This window comes from Corvus brachyrhynchos, unplaced genomic scaffold (assembly GCF_000691975.1).
Source record: "Corvus brachyrhynchos isolate BGI_N302 unplaced genomic scaffold, ASM69197v1 scaffold365, whole genome shotgun sequence".
NCBI lineage: Eukaryota > Metazoa > Chordata > Aves > Passeriformes > Corvidae > Corvus > Corvus brachyrhynchos.
In genome coordinates this window covers 1,611,687-1,630,047 of record NW_008239544.1, presented here as the reverse complement: position 1 = coordinate 1,630,047, position 18,361 = coordinate 1,611,687, and the positions used below count along the sequence as shown (strand labels likewise).

Genomic DNA, 18,361 nt, shown 5'->3' with positions numbered 1-18,361 from the left:
TGAAAAAAAGTATAAGAGATTTTAAAGGGAAACTTTTGCATTTGATCACTTCATTTACCAAGTTAAACAACAAAAGTAGGAAAAAGGAGAAGGAAGCCCTGACAAAAGAAGGAAGACTGAGCAGTTTTCCATGGACTTCACAGCAGCTGCAACAGATGAAATGGGACATCGAAGCGCCAGCACAGGGAGATAGGTCAAGCTTGGCTCTGATTTATTTCCCTCTCCTGCACAAAAGTGCTGACATACATCTCGAAGCACATTTTGACATATGAATGTACACTAGACCATTTACTCCATAGGTAATTGTACAATTTCTACTGGAAGACAATTCTCAGGTCTTGGTGAAAGGATACTTTTAGTAATGGATAACACCTGAATAATTAATTATTCCTCCCCATACTACCTGTCTCAGATCCAGGAGTCAGTTTCTGGTCTCCTCCAAACACTGCCTGGTATTTTTCAGAGCTCATCTTTGTTATTAAGTTGATTTTCTGGATCCTATCGCTTAAATATTGTATCTTTCAAAGGCTGGGAATGTTTCATGTCCTGAATCATGTGAACATGGAATAGTCTGTAGTTCCTGTCCAGTAAAATGGACAGGGAGGATGACAGAATCTGGTGGCAATAAAAGCTCATCAGTGTAGCTCTGATCTGGCTCCACTACATCAGCCAAATGAGAAGTTCATCAGGAAGATTTATATCAAGAAAAATTAACAAAGAAATCATCATCCCACTTTGCTGTGTGGTCTTTGATATTACATTTTATTCTTTCTTTATCAGCAGCAATGGGCTCATATAAAGACTAACTGTGGAAAGAAATACAGCATGTTATGTTCAGGAAACAGGCAGCCACCGGTTACACCATCATGGTGTCACCATTGCTGAAAAAATTCACAAGAAGATATAGGAAAAACGTCCTTCCTTGCCTTGTATGTAGAGAGGAGAGACAGGGACAGAAGGGATGAGAACAGATAACAGGCAGATGCGTGGGAGCATCTGACATAACATATGCTGAGAGCACTGATCACTTGAGGACTCCAGCGAGTTAAAATCTCTTAACATCCATGTTGCAAACCAAAGCTCCCAAAGCTCTCCTACCACTCTCTTCCTGAGCACAGAAAAAATTGATTCCTTTTCCTCTACAAGGAAGGTAGTGCCACCAAACCCTTCTGTGCCCCCTTTCCAAACCACCCTGGTGCTACTGGGTCTTCAGTAGAGCGAGTTGGTGATTGGTGTGAAAAATAATACCTCAAGTATCACTTGCTGGAAGTGACATCTCTGAGGGCAATGTGTGATGGAAGAAAAGTGACCAGGGGCAGAGACCAAGGATTGGGCAGGGGTGCTGGCTGGGCCAGCTCACTGCAGTCATGACATGGCAGGTAACACAGGGAATGACCCCCCACGAGAGAGAGAGCGCGCACAGTGCCCTGACCCACCCGTGCTGTCCCCAGCTCTCCTCAGGGCTCCACACCCTCCCAGGACACCAACAGGAACTTGCACTTATGACCTAAAGCAAGTCAAAGCAGCAGTAGGATTTCTGAATGAGCAGGATGACAACGATGGGAACATTTGTCCCTAACAGAAGGCAAACTCCCCCACACAACCAGCAAGGTTTATTTCTACCAAGGCAATTTTAACTGGCATTTCAAGTAGCACAGTCATATTTAGTTCTGGCTTTGCACTAAGAAACACTGTCCAAAGTAATTGGCTTCCACATTCACATTGGAGAGCAAAGACAAACCATGGAGCATGTTTGGAAAACCTCAACATCTGGTTATAGTAATAACCTCATAAAGAGAGAATTTAAACTGATCCATTTCCTTCCGTCATTCCAAACATTGAGAGGAGAGAGATGTCATCAACCCTTTTTTAGTCCTTTAACACCCAAGTGATCGACCCAACAGATCAACGAAGTAAAAAGGTCCATGTCCTCAGTTGCTCAGTGGGAATGGGTGGCAGACCATGGGAAAGGGGCTTTGTTAGTCTCCATCAGTGACTTCTGAGACAGAAATGATAACTTGTCCGGATAATCTGCAACACTTTGAGGCAAATCTTGGAAACATGCTGCAGCGTTCAGCATCACTTGGGATAATTACATGCAAATGAAAGAACAGGAGAAAAGCGGAGCCGACGCTGTTCCACAGCACCGGAGCAGCGACAAAGTGTCTTCCAAAGGACAAAGCCACACAGCCCTGGGCTGCACCAGGCACAGTTGCCACAATAAACACTTGTGTACAGACTTTTTTTTTTTAATACCATATAAAATGATTTTTAAACACACCTGAGATTTGCAACACTGGGGTTCCCACCTGCGGCAAAACATTAGGGATACCAACAACTCAGAGAAATTTTCCAGCAACAAGGAAATCTGTGTGCTCAGCTCTTATCACTGCACTGCAGCACCTCCGAGGCTGGGATTTTAGCAACTTTTAGCATTTTAAATGTTAGTGATGGAATTCCCAAGTAAAATAGCCTCTTGCTTGGGAGCAGAGGCCAGAGGCTTCACAGCCTGAGAGCTCAGAAGAATCCCAAGTTACACGACCATGGGGAGAAGGTTTCTCTGATCAGACACGGAACAATTAAATCAGTACTTTTTAAGTCCTGTATATTTTTCAGTACCGATTTTACAATAAACATCTATGTATAATTTGCAAAGAGGGATTCTGTGCACTTACTAGGAAGCCCAACTGCTATTAGCAACATTCCTAGAAATTTCTCTTTTCTGTATTTTGAGGCTCTCCACCTACACTAACCCTGTGTTCACCAGCAGCATTTTCCCTGTTTTCTGCTTTCACTTTGAAAGACACAAGAAATTGAAGATGGCTGGCACCTAGGAGAAGAGTCAACCCTTACAATATTGTCTTCCACAGAACAGCAAACAAAGAAACTCGTGCAATAATCTCTGCACCAAACCCACATTTCTACTTTAGCTATTCCAGTTACACAGGAAAAAAACCTTAAAAATATCCAGCCTTGAAATTCCAGGCATTCAGTGACAGGGATCACACCATCTCTAGAGATGCTGTTTTAGCAGACAAGGACACATGCTGCAAAAAACACACATCTTTTATTTATTTACATTACAGATCAGGCTCCTGCTCTTTTCCTATTTTCCCAACTTACAGTTCTTTATTTTTTTAAATGAAGGCACAACTTTGCATTATCAAGTATTAAAATGTACATTAATGACAAAAGATCACCTTAAAAATTACTTGGGTTTGTCACTAAAATGGACCTGGACCCACCCACATTATGATTTGTTTATTATCTGCAGATTTGCACAACTGTTTCATACCTTTATGCTTTATGTGTTGACTCTTATGTGATTCCAACTAGACCACAAGATGTAAGTTGTTTCTTTTTTTTTTCCTATGTGTTTTCTATGTCCTCTGTGAATTTTAGAAACAAAGAGTTAGTTCCAAAATTAAAACTAAGAATTTAAAGTTTGTTAAGGAAAGGAGAGCAATCTCAAATAAAGAAAAGCTCATTAGGTAAAATTCTGATCCTATCAAAATCAGTGGCAAAACTTGTATTCACTCCATTAAGGTGACAGAATCACCCCAGAACTCCTTCCCTCCGTGACCCAGGCAGAGTCCAAAGGCAGGACAGGCACTCAAAGGCTTCACTGAGATCTGCTCACATTTAACCCTGACAGTTACAGTGATTTTTCATTCTTTAATTTAAGTATTTCCATTTTTTTCTACCCATATCAACCAAATAAATTACTTCTCCCTCAGGACTCTGTACAAGCCAACTGGGAAAGTTCAGCTTTTTCTCTCTGCATCAGTCCTTTAAATTGATTTTTACATTTTAATGAAAAACTCCCTGAGTTAATTTCTGGATGAGGATTTGGCTCTCACATGAAAGGAGCAGCCGGGTGCACCCAGTTAGGGTCTGTGTCATCCTCATGGAGAAATTTTTGACAAGGAACATAAAATCTTCCTGATGTACCATGAATCTGCAAAAGCAGATCACAAATGAAATTCTTTTGAAACTGTAAATTCCCAGGTACCACAAAAGAACAATGTGCATTTTCTCAGCTTATCTGTGGGCAAAATAATACCTTTTTATGAAATAATAAATTCTCAAGACTATTCTTGCACACTGGTTTGCAGCACAGAAAATACCGGAATATGCACATCCTTGATACTGGGCACTGACAAATTCTCAAGAGACTTCACCAGGTTTTCCAGCAATGATAAATAAATGTGATTTTTTATAGGCCACTCTATGTATGTGTATCAAGAGCACCCCCCCCCCACAAGGGCTCTCTCTGTGGAGAAAAACAGGAATGCTTAAAAAAAAAAAAAAAAAAAGCTGTTTTTTCTTTCTGACAAACGGGCATGAAATAAGAGGCCGACATCTGCCTCTGCAGGTCATTCCAGTCAGGCTGCTGCGTGTCAGAATTCCAACTGCTCCATCCATCAATGGCAGCCCAAAAATTAACGTAGCTTGGAAACTCTGCAGCAAGACAGTAACAGCCCAATTGAAAGGCTGACCTTCGGAGAGCAGCGGGGTAAGATGGAAAAATTATTTCATGCCCTGTACCAAAGCCAACACCACAGTTCAGAGGGATTTGCAGTTAATTTTTTTAGTTATAAAATCAGGTTTGCTGGTGAACAGCAGTGAAACTGCAATACCAGATAAGGAAACTGTTATAAAGGCTTTTTTAATTTTGAAGGCATTATCAATTACATCCACAGAGATATACTTTATGGCATTTAGGATTTTAATTTCTCTGAATTACTGATTCATATTTTTTTTAAAGCAAAATCTATTCAATGTCGTAAACAACACTATTTTCTTAGTGATCGATTGGGTAAAAACTATAGTTGATTAGCCTGAAAAATTTGATTGAAAAGGCTGCAATTTTTGCCAAACACACACTTCCAAGTCCAATTAAACCAACAAGACAATCTGTTTTAAAATAAAGCCTCAAAATTGAATTATTAAGTTATTTTATACAAGAGTCAATCACAGCAGTTATTTAATAACCAGAAGCAAACAGGTCAGCCCCGTGCACAGCCCAGATCAGAGGTGCCTTTACCCTCCCAGCTCTACCCCAGACCATGGCAGCGATTAATCCATCTGTTAGATCACCTGCTAACACCCTGTTAATTGCTCCATAAGCTAATTGAACTGGAAGCTTAATAACATCCAAATAGCAGAAATACCATATAGCTTAAAACTTCAAGTAGTTCAATAAAATTGAACCAATTAAAAAGAAAATTCATATAATCCAATAATATTGCCTGATCACATTTTAAATGTGCATCCCAAACTTTAGAAAGTAATTTATATTTCCCAGGCCTTTCTCTGGAGATCATTGAAAAAGCTTACTGAGCGTTTTCTTCCCTCACAGAGTTTTTCTAATGTTACAAAATATTTTCCTTGTTACACAGGTAGTTAATTCTGCAACAGCATCAAAGACACCAAGAAATCTGGAGATGTAATTAAACAATAGGACAGAAGAGAGAGCCTCAATGTCTTTGTCTAAACAATAACACATGTATATTTTGTTTTATACAAAAATAGAAACAAATACATTGTTCTGTTTAGACTGAAATATATTTAATGGCAAACTTAAAGCCCCCAAAGTAGTCACAGAGCTAATTTCTTTCATCGTGGTACAATGACACAAAGAGAAAAATTCCAGGATTTTGAGAGACAATAACCACCCAGATTTTATTTCTGATGAGACAACAAGTTTGGCTGACAGTGTTGGGAAAGATAAAACTGCTCCCTTATTTTTTAGTACAATAGAAGATTTAATTAACCTGTTTGCACAATAATCTATCAATAAGCCATGGGTAGAAACTATCCAGAACTTTGCCCACAGCAGCTGTGGCTGCCCCTGGATCCCTGGCAGTGTCCAAGGCCAGGCTGGAGGGGCTTGGAGCAGCCTGGGCCAGTGGAAGGTGTCCCTGCCCAGGGCAGGGGGTGGCACTGGATGAGCTTTAAGGTCCCTTCCCTCCTAAACCAGTCTGGGGTTCTGTGAGAATGAGATGATTGACAAATCTAGAATGTCGTGGCCTGAGAAGTCCAGAAGCCGAAGCTGAGGAAATTCCAACACAGAGATTTACACTGCAATGTCTGACTGAGCAGTGACGGAAGAACAGATTCTCCTCCTGGAAATATCAACACAAGCTGAACCAGCACAATATAGACTATTCAAACACAGATTTGAGGCCTAATACAGAATTAACCGGGCTCATTTCAATGGCACGTGTTAGCTAGAATGTCAGATTAGATGGGTTAACACTCCTTCCTGGCCTTCAACTCTATAATCAATGAAATAATCCATTAGCTGCACTTTAGAGAGTTTCTCTCATGTTCTTGTGAAGGATTGGGGGTGGCCAAAGCTTCACCCCCGGACTGCTGCTCCCTGCTCCTGGAGCAGGGAACTGAGTTCCTCACATTTTAATTACCCCCAGAGAACAGAGTGGGTTGCTGAGTTAACTGCAGTGAGTTCATGACCAAACACACACATCAGCAAAGCTGTTGCACACCACTAAGAAACTGGAAAAGTTCAAGTTATTCTAGGCTATCTGATCTGGATAAGCAATTACTTTCCACATTTTCTCTTCAACTGAAAATTATTGGTTTAAGCTTAAAAAAAAAAAAAAAAAAAATTAAAATCAGATGTCTTGTGCAGGAGTTTTAACAATTCACAGTGACTATGCAGACCTGAAAATACCTACTTTAATAATTATGACTGTTTACAGTAGTAACAACCATATGGAGCTCTTCAGAGTACTCTAGAATATTATTCTTCAAATAAACTGTGTAATTATAACACACTGGAGAAACTGTGCCATTATCTCATTTCCATTAAACTAATGGAAATTATTTACTTTTTTTGTTATTTTGCTGAGAATTAACACACATGATGAACTATTTTTAACTAGTCCTGAGACTTAACAATTTACACTCAGTTCACAGATTTCTCACCCATGAATCGGACTTAATAAATTCCAGCTATTTTAAGGGGAAAAAGTCTTTACTAACAATAATCACTACACCATGTGAAGGTATGTGGAATATCCTCCGCTTCTTTGAAAGCTGCAGTCAGTGTCCCTTAAAGGAAACTCTCCAAACTTTAATCTGCAACTGAATAGGACTATTCTGAAAAAAACAACTTTTCGTTCTTGTCTGATGGACTCTTCCAAAAGGGTCCCATGGGAGGGGCGTGTTTAACTGAGAGAAGCAACACTGATTCCCAGACAAGGAAAAGCCATAAATCTGCTCTATGATCAACGCTGCTTTGAATCAGGGTAAAGCAGGATGTTAACCTACTACACGGATATGGGAGATGTAACTAAGGGCGACCTTCAGAAAATGTTATTTCCAGATACAAAGATGAACTGATTCATTTTCAAGGAGGGCAACAGAGCCCTGTTTGTTCCTCCCTCCCAGTCACACACCTGTACAATGCCACAAAGCTCTGCTATGGCAAACTGGGCCACCTCCTGTTCTCTGCTTCTCCCATCAGAGGCCATTTTTGGGTTCTTTTGAAGAAGGGGCTGGGGACCAAATTTGCTGCAGTACAAAGACAGCTGGTGGTATTTAGAGAATCAGTTTAGAAGTTTGTGCCTTGAGGAGGGCAAACTGAAGTCGAACAGTGGTCACCAGGATGAGGGTCTGCCATCATCCAAAACCTTCGCTTCCTGTCCCTCTCCCAGCACTCCTTCAATCTGTGTGCTACAACTATAACAAAGGACACATTTTTCCCATTTCCAAAGTTTTTATGCTCCTGAACTCTGAAAGGAGATCCCAGAGAACAGACATGAGCCAGGAGGAGCTGCCCTTTCCCCAGGGCCCTGCCTGCCAGCTCAGCACCGTTCCCAGCGCCATCCGAGGGCACTCTGCAAATGTGCTGCTCTCACAGGCATCGCCAAACACACTGCCTTCAGATGAAAAAATGTTTCCTAATGCAATTAGCAAATTAACATAGTCTAAATATTATGATTGCAGGTATTTAGAAGTGATCCTAAATTCACTCATATGAAAAGCACAAAAGGCAGGTGCCAGCAAACAAGCTCCAGCACTCTGTGGCTGATCGGGGTGTCTGCCCACCCTCAGAGACACACCGGGAGAGCAGAGAACAGGTTTGGATACTGCATAGAAAGATATTGTCAAATATGAAGTCTGCTTTCTCTCTCTAACTTATTTCAACTCTCAGACATTAAATTACCAACGTAATATCAATGCCCCATCTTTAAAAGCAAGTCCGTTCTAGAGCAACAAATGGAAAATTATCCATGGCAGGTAACTCTAAGAAACTTATTACATAAAATCATATATACACTAACCTAAGTTTATATTCACCTTAAATAACAATTACAACTACATACACTAAATGTTAACAGCATTGTGACTAGAAGTGGGGTTCCAAATTATTATTTTTTTAATTGGAAGCTTGGAAATTGGGTGGGAGGAGTGAGGGAGGCTGGTTTTCACTAAATACCAGATTGGAGAATTCCCCCGCTGCATTATGGTGAAAAAGTGTCAGCACACAAGAGCTGCAGAAATGGAAAGGACAGAAAATGTGCAAGGATACAGAGGAACAGACAGGGAAATATATGATCGTTATCTTTACACAGTTACTCCATTGCTGGGATACTAATTACCATCACTGGCATGTCATTTGGGATCAGCAGCAGCCATTGGGTGTCAGAAGGGATGAGGGAGCAGAATGACCAGATCTCCTGGGCTGGTGTAAGTGGCAGAGCAGTGCCCCACTGGGTGAGCTGGGTGTGGTGCATTAATGGGCAGAAAGGGCTGTACAGGGGGCCCGAGCGTGGCCATGGGGACGTGGGAGCAGCCGGGCCCCACATGCACACCCGACTGATGCACGCTGAAATATTTCAGTGTTTGATTCTTCTTCTTGACAAAGAGCAGGGCTCCACTGAAAGCTCATTTAATGAAAATAATGCAATGCAAATGAACCTGAATCAGAAAAATTAGATTGATGGAAGTAGCTCGGTCGCTGTAATTACACAAGGTGTATTATTTCCTAAATTCTCTTTGCATTAAACATATACCATACATTTATCAAACATAATTAGCAGTTTAGGTGACAAGGATTTGATTTTTCTCCTGCAATAAAAAAAACCTTCTACATGGGTATATACATCTGAAACATAATATGAACATTTTCACACTATCATTGTTTACTCCTCAAAGAAAAATTCTATAAAATCAAAGAATCAGAGAGGAAATACCATGTGGGACTTACAAAGCAGAAGACGAGGAAAATGGCCAGGTCAGCCTTCTGTGGATTTCATGAGCATAAAATAAAATTAAATCAGTCCCAGCTTTTAAGGTTGTTAGTCAAATAAATCATATTTGAAAGCAAAATAATTGATGATACCCCAGATTTCCCTTATAATCAAACTTTAGTTTTTTCAACCATAGAAATAAATTGATGAAAAAACAGCAAAAGAAACAGAAGATACAAAAGAAAGTTGACGAAGTTGAATTTCCAACACAACTAAGATAATCAAATTTTTCTTTCTCTCAATGTTTCTTGGGGGTTTGGGACTAATGGGGGACTTTGTTTAGGTTTTGGGTAGTCTGGGGTATTTTTAAACAGTTTCACAGAAAATAACTGTATCAAAATAATGGCAGAAAGCACTTTCATTTTTTTCTCTTCAAATCCCCATGGACTATGTGGGGACCTCAAGTCAAAAACCTTCACTTTAGAACAATAAATAAATAAACCCGCTAAAGCCTTCCCAAGGCTGGTCAACTGTAGCATAAGTAATGCAAGAGGCTGAGAGATGCCAGATAAATTTGATTACTATAAAAGATGGGAATATGTTTCTTTCCTCAGAGAATTCACAAAAAGGGGTCAAAAACAAAGCAGCACTGAAAGCCAACAACTTCATTTCACCAGCAACTCAAGGCGAAAATACAATACAATTCCACGGGAACGTTTTATCACATCGGTGCAGACACCTCCTAATCTTCTATTTCTGAAAAAGGAAAATAGCAAAGATAGAGTCCAGGCAAAATGGGGCTCTTCTTTCTTTTCTGGAAAAGGCACTCTGATTAGTATATCAATTTAGCAAAGAGTTCAAGAACTGTTTTCTTCTTTCACCTGCTACCAGTGTCATAGTGGCTCTAACACATTTCAGTAGGGGGGAAAAAAGTAATCTTCATGTTATTCTTCCAATTTGTCAGATTACCAAATCACTTATCTCAAATGCATTCAAGAGCATCATCGGGAGAAATGACCCATTGTCCTTTCCTTGTTAAAGAAAAAAACAAAGTCCTGACTCGGTGTTAATTGTTCCAGCCCTGAGTAATGATGAGATCCAGAGATCCCCCTGCACTGTTCCCTGACTAAGAGATAGTCCTGATTTCACATTTTTCCTCTGTAAATAGATAAGCTCCTGCCATTTGCTATTACAATGGCACCAGTATTTTGCAAACCTCTCTGGAATTACTTTTTCCTTCACATGTCTGAGGGTGGCACTTGATTTTTTCACAAACACGTCGTGTTGGTGGCACAGTCGTACCAGAGTCATCTCCTGCCCCCTCCTCCCAAGAAAACACTATCCTTCCAGCCAGCAGAAAAGCCATTCTTACTTGAATCTATTAGATTTCATCTTATTGTCATCACTTCTTTAAAGTTATGCAGTTCTTCCTATTTAACATCCCAAACTCTAACTCCATTAACAGCATCTCCCAGCACTGGGTCTTCAGCCCAGTTCCAGTAAACCACAGGTAATTTATCTAGAAGAGTTACAAATAAGACGTATAAAAGAAGGTTGATCTTTGAAGAACAAGTAACTTCCAGACACCTGATAAATTCACTTAAGGCACACAAACACTCTTACTGCACGACACTTCTTACAACCAATCTGCTGCAAAAAGCATTTTCCATGGGCTGACAGTGCTGGTTGCTCTGCAGGACTCAGGAAAGGACAGGCTTGCGGCACCTTTTTGTAGGTATTTTTCAGAGACTAAGATCCACACCCAAATTTGGTGAAAACCTGTGTTCAGATTCAGTATTACTGCTTTGCAGTAATCAAGCAGAGTCCTTTACTGTGTCGAACAATTTCAGTAAAAAACAATGGTTGACTATTTGGTTTATTCATGCTATTGCTTCTTATTTTATCACAGACTACTACATAATTGCCCTGCAAATATCACTTAACTCCTTATTTCCTTTTTTTCCATAGTATATGCATTCCAAACCCCTCCGTTTCCAGTAAAGCAAAGTCTAATTAATATTTGTAATAACACATACGAAAATGTAATCTACAGTAAATGAGTTTGGGAAGAGGCAGGTCCGAGGAGAAGAGGATTATCACAACAGAAGTTGTCAACTACTGCACCAGAGAAAGAGGGGGAAGAGCTGGAGAGATGGAAGGAACAGCTCCTGCTCCCCCATCCCTAAACCAGGAAGTCACTTCTCCAAGGCTTACCCCAAGCCAAGCAGACAGGACACAGAAGTTGCGGCTGGAACCAGACAGTGCCATGGCCCAGCCAAACACAGGCTGGGATTCCTGGAGCACACACTGGGACCCTGGTTTGGGAGACCTGGAGACAGGAGGGCATGAGGAGCTGGGGTGGTGTGAGAGCATGACCGGCATGAGTGAATTTAGGGGTTTGGTTCATCACTTCACTGGTTTTGCACTTCTGTTCTGACAGGAAAGCTCACCAGCTGGGAAACTGGGTGGATCAGTCAGGCAACTCAGAAGCCCCAGACATTGAAGGAAACAATACTGAGGAACTAAGAAAAGGGCAATACTGACCATCATGACAACAAACAAATCAGCTGCTAGCTTTAAAAGCCATCTATATGCTGTTCTCTTATCTTTTTTCTTTCTAACCACTGAAAAGCTTGCTTGCATCAGCACAGCACAACAGCAGAGCTGGAAGTCCATGCTTTTAGAGAGCAGAAACACAATGTGAACATGCCAAAAAAAAAAAAAAAAGAAAAAAGAAAAATTAAATAACAAAGCAGGATTTATGAAAGTGTTCTCAATTTTTTCAGACACTGTGTTCTCCTTTCTACAGGACCTGATGGCGCAATATAAAAACTATTTTCTCTTCCAGTATTGTTTTCAATAATAACAGATGAAAGTAAAAAATCCCAACCACCAGCAATTTAAAAACATAACAAAATTCTCTGATAAGAGACTTGGAGACTTAAATATGCAAAGACTACACAGAAAGGGTGCTGAAAGGTTACTTCTAGAACATCTATAAAACTAAAATGCAAAAGTGTATGCAGTTACCTGTGCATACATTCCTTAAACTCTCAAAACTACATTTTCAGACTGGCACAGATGCATCAAACTTGATTGCTAGGAAATACAGATGTTTGACTAACCAGGATAATGTTACTTTGGACCCTTGTCTGTTATAACTGAAACCATCTTATTTTTCCCCACAGGAGCCACATCATGAAATGCAAGAGGACAGTTTGGGTGACTAAGCTGGAAAAGGAGAATGTTCTGTCTCCACTGCTGCCCTGGAGTTCCTGCTCTGTATCAGCCATGCAAATCCATCCCTCTCCCCAAACCCTGCTCCCCTGGTTTTCCAGTGGGTATCACTCTTACTCTGCTCCAGTTCCTATACCCACTACACCTCTCAAACAAACCACTGGACTCCTGATCTTGAATCCCATCACTAAACTTTTTAAATTCTCACTTTAGGACAGTTCAAAGCATTCTCACCACCACCCTCACACCCACATGGCGTTCTGTAAAGTAGCGCTGCTCAGGCTCAAAAACCCACACAAACCTAGAAAACTGCCTTAGGATATTTATTGATGCACCATCTTGAAAGATTTTTCTAATGAATTTTGTTGCTGTGAAAGACTTCTGCCTTGCAAAAGCAGAAGAGTTTTATACAGAATTAAAACTTGGAATTTCTGAAATATTATTAGAAAAACTTGAACGACCTGGTCTAGGGGAAGGTGTTCCTGTCCATGGCAGGGGGTGGAACAAGATGATTTTTGAGGTCCCTCCCAACCCAAACCACCCTGTGAGTCTCTGAAATAGCCTCTCACAGCAGCGATTTCACAGACATCAATGGCTCTGCTCACCCTGTGCATCAGACAGGAATTTTTCATTTCATACATCATTTAAAACTTGCTGCAGTGATTCCACAAACCTGTCTACAAGCACCTTCTTCTTTCCCACCCCTCCCCGATTCAGGTTATTTTGGCCAAAATTGAACATGCAAGTAGACTACCATAACACTGACAACAGAGAAGCACAGCAACGCTTAGCACTAGATAATGAAGAGAAAGATCTTATATTCTCAAATAATATTACATCTTGTATTTGAATACATCAAAATAAAATTACACTGACTACATCATCAGCAAACTTACCCCAAACATACCATAGCAAGCAACCAGCATTAGCACACAGGCATTTCAGTATTTTGAAACACAGATTTGCATTTACATCACATTTTCAGAAATTCCTCTCCCAGGACAGTGTAAGAGTGCAGACAAAACCTTCTCCTCCCAAAACTACTTGTTCAGACCTCCGTATCCTGGAGCCATTCACGCAGACAGACCACTGACTGCTGCAGCTGCCCAGAAAAAGTTATAAAGATCACAATTATTGTTATCTTTATTATTTTTGGAATAGGCCTTCAATGCTCAAATACAGAGATAAGTTCTGAAAATACAGAATTCCATAACCTACATGCAAAGACTCCAACTCACACTGTGGCCACAATTCACACATCTCCAGACTGAGAGCTGAAAAGTGGACAGCTTTGACCTAAAACTCATTGAAATAAAGCTAAAAACTCACTGTGGAAATCCAAAACTAGAGGTTTACTCACCATTTATGAAGGACTTCTGGACTGTAGCATCTAACACAGGACACTCACTGCCTGGGCGTTAATTCAGTAATTCCTCTTCTTGTTCAGGATAAATCCAGAAAGTAGCTGGCACAAAGAAATGGAAAACACACATTTAGATAGGGTTGGATGTGAACAAACAGAATTTCTTCTTGTCCATATGACTAACAAAAAGCTTCCATAACAGCTAAGCCCATATACTGATACATCCTTCTTTTCAGTTAACACCAAAACATTTCTGTAAGCGATGGGAAAAAACCTTTGATTTTAAGTAAATGAAAAGACAAAGTACAATGATAACTTGAATATTCCTAATACTTCTAACATGCTGGAACACACGTGAGTTTCAAAATGTGGTAAGTCATATCACTCCAATGTTCTTGAGTCAGGAGAATTTTTGTGCGTAGCACAGCACGGGAACACAAGGAACGTTATAAAATCTAAGACCACTCAATGACAGCTTCTGGAAAGCTTTCCAAATTACTTGTCCCCAGTAACCACCCACACAGTGAAAGATTCTACTAACCATGAAAAAAACACAAGCGGTTATCTAGTTCCATTTATGCAGCCAGTATGTAAATCTGCCAGTCTGTGTTCACAGCTCAGGATGTGGAAAACACCAGTGTCAGTCCCAAGCCAGAGACCCCGCAGGCTCAGCAGCCAGGAACTTTAGGGCACTTACAGCTACTGCCCCATGCTGTGGTTCAGAGGGTGAGGCAGAAAACAGGAGACGGCCACTGCTGCAGATTCCTCTGGCAGAGGTCCCACAGGTTCTCCTGCACCCACGAGCCAAAGGCTCCCCACCCGTTATGCATCACAAAGTAAATATCCATAGCTCTAAACTCTTCCACCTTCATCATGAACTTCTCAACTCACCAATCAATACAATACTGAGAAATAAACAACAAGCCAGAAATACTCTTGAACAGAAAAACCAAGCCCACCCTTGTTCAGAATTGTGAATTGTGAAGCTCACACGTTTTCCAACATAAGTTCAGGAAATAAAAATCTCATTAAAGCTTTAGCCAAAATTTCTAATTCATCAAAGGACCATGTTTTGAATACCAATGAATTTCATGAAAAAGAAGCGCTTTTTTTTTTTCTTGCCTGCATGTCTGTAAAATCTCTCCCAGGTTACAAAACCAAATCTGATGACACTGAAAAGTCTTTCAGGAACAAAGACAGACGAGTAAAACAACCACCAGATCTCTTTAATTCCATGCAAAAGTGTCAACAGCAAAATCACTGCATCTCTGCCACAGCAGAATATTAAATAGTTCATTAATATCCATTTTCCCTTCTTCTCTTTTCAGAGGCTACTAAAATTGTTTCTGTTTGATTTTACATGAGTGAAACTCCTCCCAAATGAAACAGGTACAAGGATCTTGAAAGAACACTCAAGTGCACATCACTCAAGCCCTTGGCAGGCCCTATCTCTGCAAAACAACAATAGCATCCCACTAATAACAATGACTTGCTTAACTATTCATTTTGGTAAATAATGGAACTGAAAATTATCTAGTGATGGATTTACACTTTTACAATGCATCTCTGGGATGAAAATGAATAGGGACAGAGAAATTATGTGGGTTACAATGGGTGATGCCACAACTTCAGATCCCGCCTCGCTCCGTGGAACAACACAAGCTGGAAAGTGTGGCACTACAATTTTTAGCATTTTACCTTTGTCTAGTTCTACTGTGAGACACCCTATATATATTATTTGTATTATCGAAGCACTTAAAGATGCCAATTAAAACCCAGACACAGCTGTACTAGGCAGAAATAGTAGGAAAATTACAATAGATAACCACAATAAATCACTTGTTCCTCAGATATTCCTTCCTTTATCAGTTACCACAGAATTTAACATATTGGGGTTTATATTTGAGGGAGCATGAACAGAATGGCCTAGGCAGCCTCTACAGCCTTTTTTTATTTGAAAACCATATTCACATATTTCCACTGGAGGCCCAGAGGGACAAAGCCTAGTGACACAAGGCTCGCTCTCCTTCATCGCCTTCCTTGAGAAGCCCATGGAACCCCAATACCATGTGGACCACGAGTGAAAAAATCAGAATATTTGGAGCAGGAGGCTGACAAAGGTGACAACTTCTCTGGTAGCAATGGGAAACACTAAGTTTCTGTTTAAAAAGTTAAAGATTACTTTGTGTTCAAGTAACAAATGGCAAGTGTTTACCTGTGACTATTAGTTCTCTCCTAGGGAGTTTATTATAAACAGTATTTCAAACACAGGACTTTAAAAGACAATGTATAAATATTTTAAATGGTAAAATATAGGTGTTGGCTTTTTTTTTTGTACTATGTCCAGAAAATTTGCACAAACACATCAAATTCTCCACCTAGGGAATTTACTTTATTGTTAAGTTTGCATTTAAAACAAATGTACATGACCTATTTTGGGGCTAATATAACTAAAAGGAGCCTATTTGTTGTTTATTATTTATAGAAGATTCACTTCAGATTAGGCCTTTTGCGGACGTGTGTATCTGTGTGGCATCACAAAGCATCTCCAGATCTCCCCCAGCACTAAAACACACGAGGAAATGACAAGTTAGGATGTATCCAGTACACACAGTGTTTTATAAAAGCCAAGATTAAAAGCTGGTTTTTCCCTCCTCAGAAAGGCCACATGAAAGAGCCGCTACCCTGGGTAATGCATTGACCTTCTGGGGCTGATAATGACAAGTTCAAGTTCCTGGAGTTGGGGAAGATGTGGAACTAAAGTAAGTGCACTCAAGCAACGAGTCCTTCTGCTCTGTTAGAATCCCACTCACAAAACCAGCCCCATGGAAAGAAAGAGGAAAACAGTTTAATTTTTTTTATTTACTAACCCAGGAGTTTTTCTACACCATCAGCATGGCTCAAAACTGCTTTCTTAGAGGCTTCAATCTCAGGCACCGATGGTTTCTTTCCATTTTAATAGAAAACCTGAAATTATTTCATATAAAAAGCGTCAAATTTATGAAAATAGAGATGCTGCTCATGTCTAAAATTTTGCATTTTCAGCTTTTTCTTGTAAATAGAGAAAGAGTAAAACATGGTAAAATCGTATCTATTGTGTAAGAGATAAAATATCTCCTTAAAAACTTCTAGAAAATCAGAAATGCATTTTTATACAACAAATAAGAAAAACCAGAGTTGACCCAAAGCCTCTATTCCTACCAGTCATTAGTTTTGAACAGTTTTGTGGGTCACAGTGTCTGGAGCTCTTCAGGGGCAGAGTAAGACTCCACCACGATGCTGCTGGCAGGACTGAGGCACGGAAAAGAAAGCTAAAGCTGCAGTAACTACAGAACGGGTACTACTGATGGTACATATTAGGATGTACTACTACTACACACATATGGCCGTGTGGTAGCACGTTTTGCATTTCCAAATATTTATATTTCAAATTACACAGTGATATCACAACCTTTACATCTTTGTTTAAGTTACATAAGACAAAAAAATAAAGGCTAAGACAAATGCTATGACTCCAGTTGGTGTAAATCAACACGTACATCATCAGGTTTTAATCATCAGCTCATTCCAAATGGTTTACATTGAAAGATTCCTGCCAGGACAGGCTGTGATCACAAAAGGAATAAAATAATTCCAAAATAAATTCCCTTTTAAATTTTGCTCCAAAACAGTATTTCTAGTTTCTTCTTCCTCACCCCCAATTCGATCTTATCTCAGAAACATTATTTATATAATTTATTTAGAAAAAGAAATTAATCATGGGCATCTCTAAAGTCCTGGGTGATTCCAGTCCAGTCAATTGTTGCAGATTTTTGCCTTTCCCTAGAAAACACGGTGATATTAAATACAAAACCCCACACATTCAGAGAACACTAACATTTCTAAAACAAGATCTTGAGCTGAAGTTAAGAAATTGCTATAATTAAACTTGTCCAGGAAGACAGATTAAGGTCAAATATGTCTATTAATTTTGGCTATCCAGTCTAAGCCACCTCAGACTTGGATTTTTTTTTCTTTGAAGTGCAGCATTTCACAGCATTTAATACGTTCCTAACTGGTTTTCACGGCGGTGATTTCTCAGCACCCTCCTGGGGCCGTGCCCAGCCGGCGCTGCGGGCTCAGCCACTCGCCCGGCCCTCGGCCAGCGGCAGAGGCAGCAAAAATCCCGGTGTTTGAAGAGGCGCTTCCGTGCTTCACTCACGCTCCTCTTCCTCGGCGCAGTCCTAGTCCCAGCTTCTCCCACTCACACGCAGGAACTCCCCCCTTCCTGACCTAAACCCCCCGTGGCTCTCCCTGCCCACACCACGGAAACGGCTTCGGCCCGGGCATTCCCCACGCTCCCAGGCGGAGCAAGGCGGAGGCACAGCCTTCCCACAGCTCCGGAGCCACCGGCGCTGTCCCTCTGGGGTCCCTTGTGCCCACCCACAGGGCTTCTGCGGGGTCTGAAGGCTGGGCCGCCCTCAGAGCGGGAGAACGGCGGCAGGAAAGCGGCATCGGAATGGCCTCGTGTGGCGCTGGGAGTCAAAATTCAGTCACAGGG

The 18,361-nt window shown here is 40.6% G+C and overlaps 1 long non-coding RNA gene across 2 annotated transcripts in view; it reads right to left on the bottom strand.

Annotated features, from left to right (window-relative positions):
• Positions 1-18,361, bottom strand: part of LOC108448458 — a 266,016-nt gene that overhangs the window by 176,324 nt on the left and 71,331 nt on the right. For both annotated transcript variants that reach the window (XR_001864348.1, XR_001864347.1), the window contains exon 2: positions 13,819-13,923. This is a non-coding gene — a long non-coding RNA (uncharacterized LOC108448458). The remainder of the gene's footprint in view (positions 1-13,818; positions 13,924-18,361) is intronic.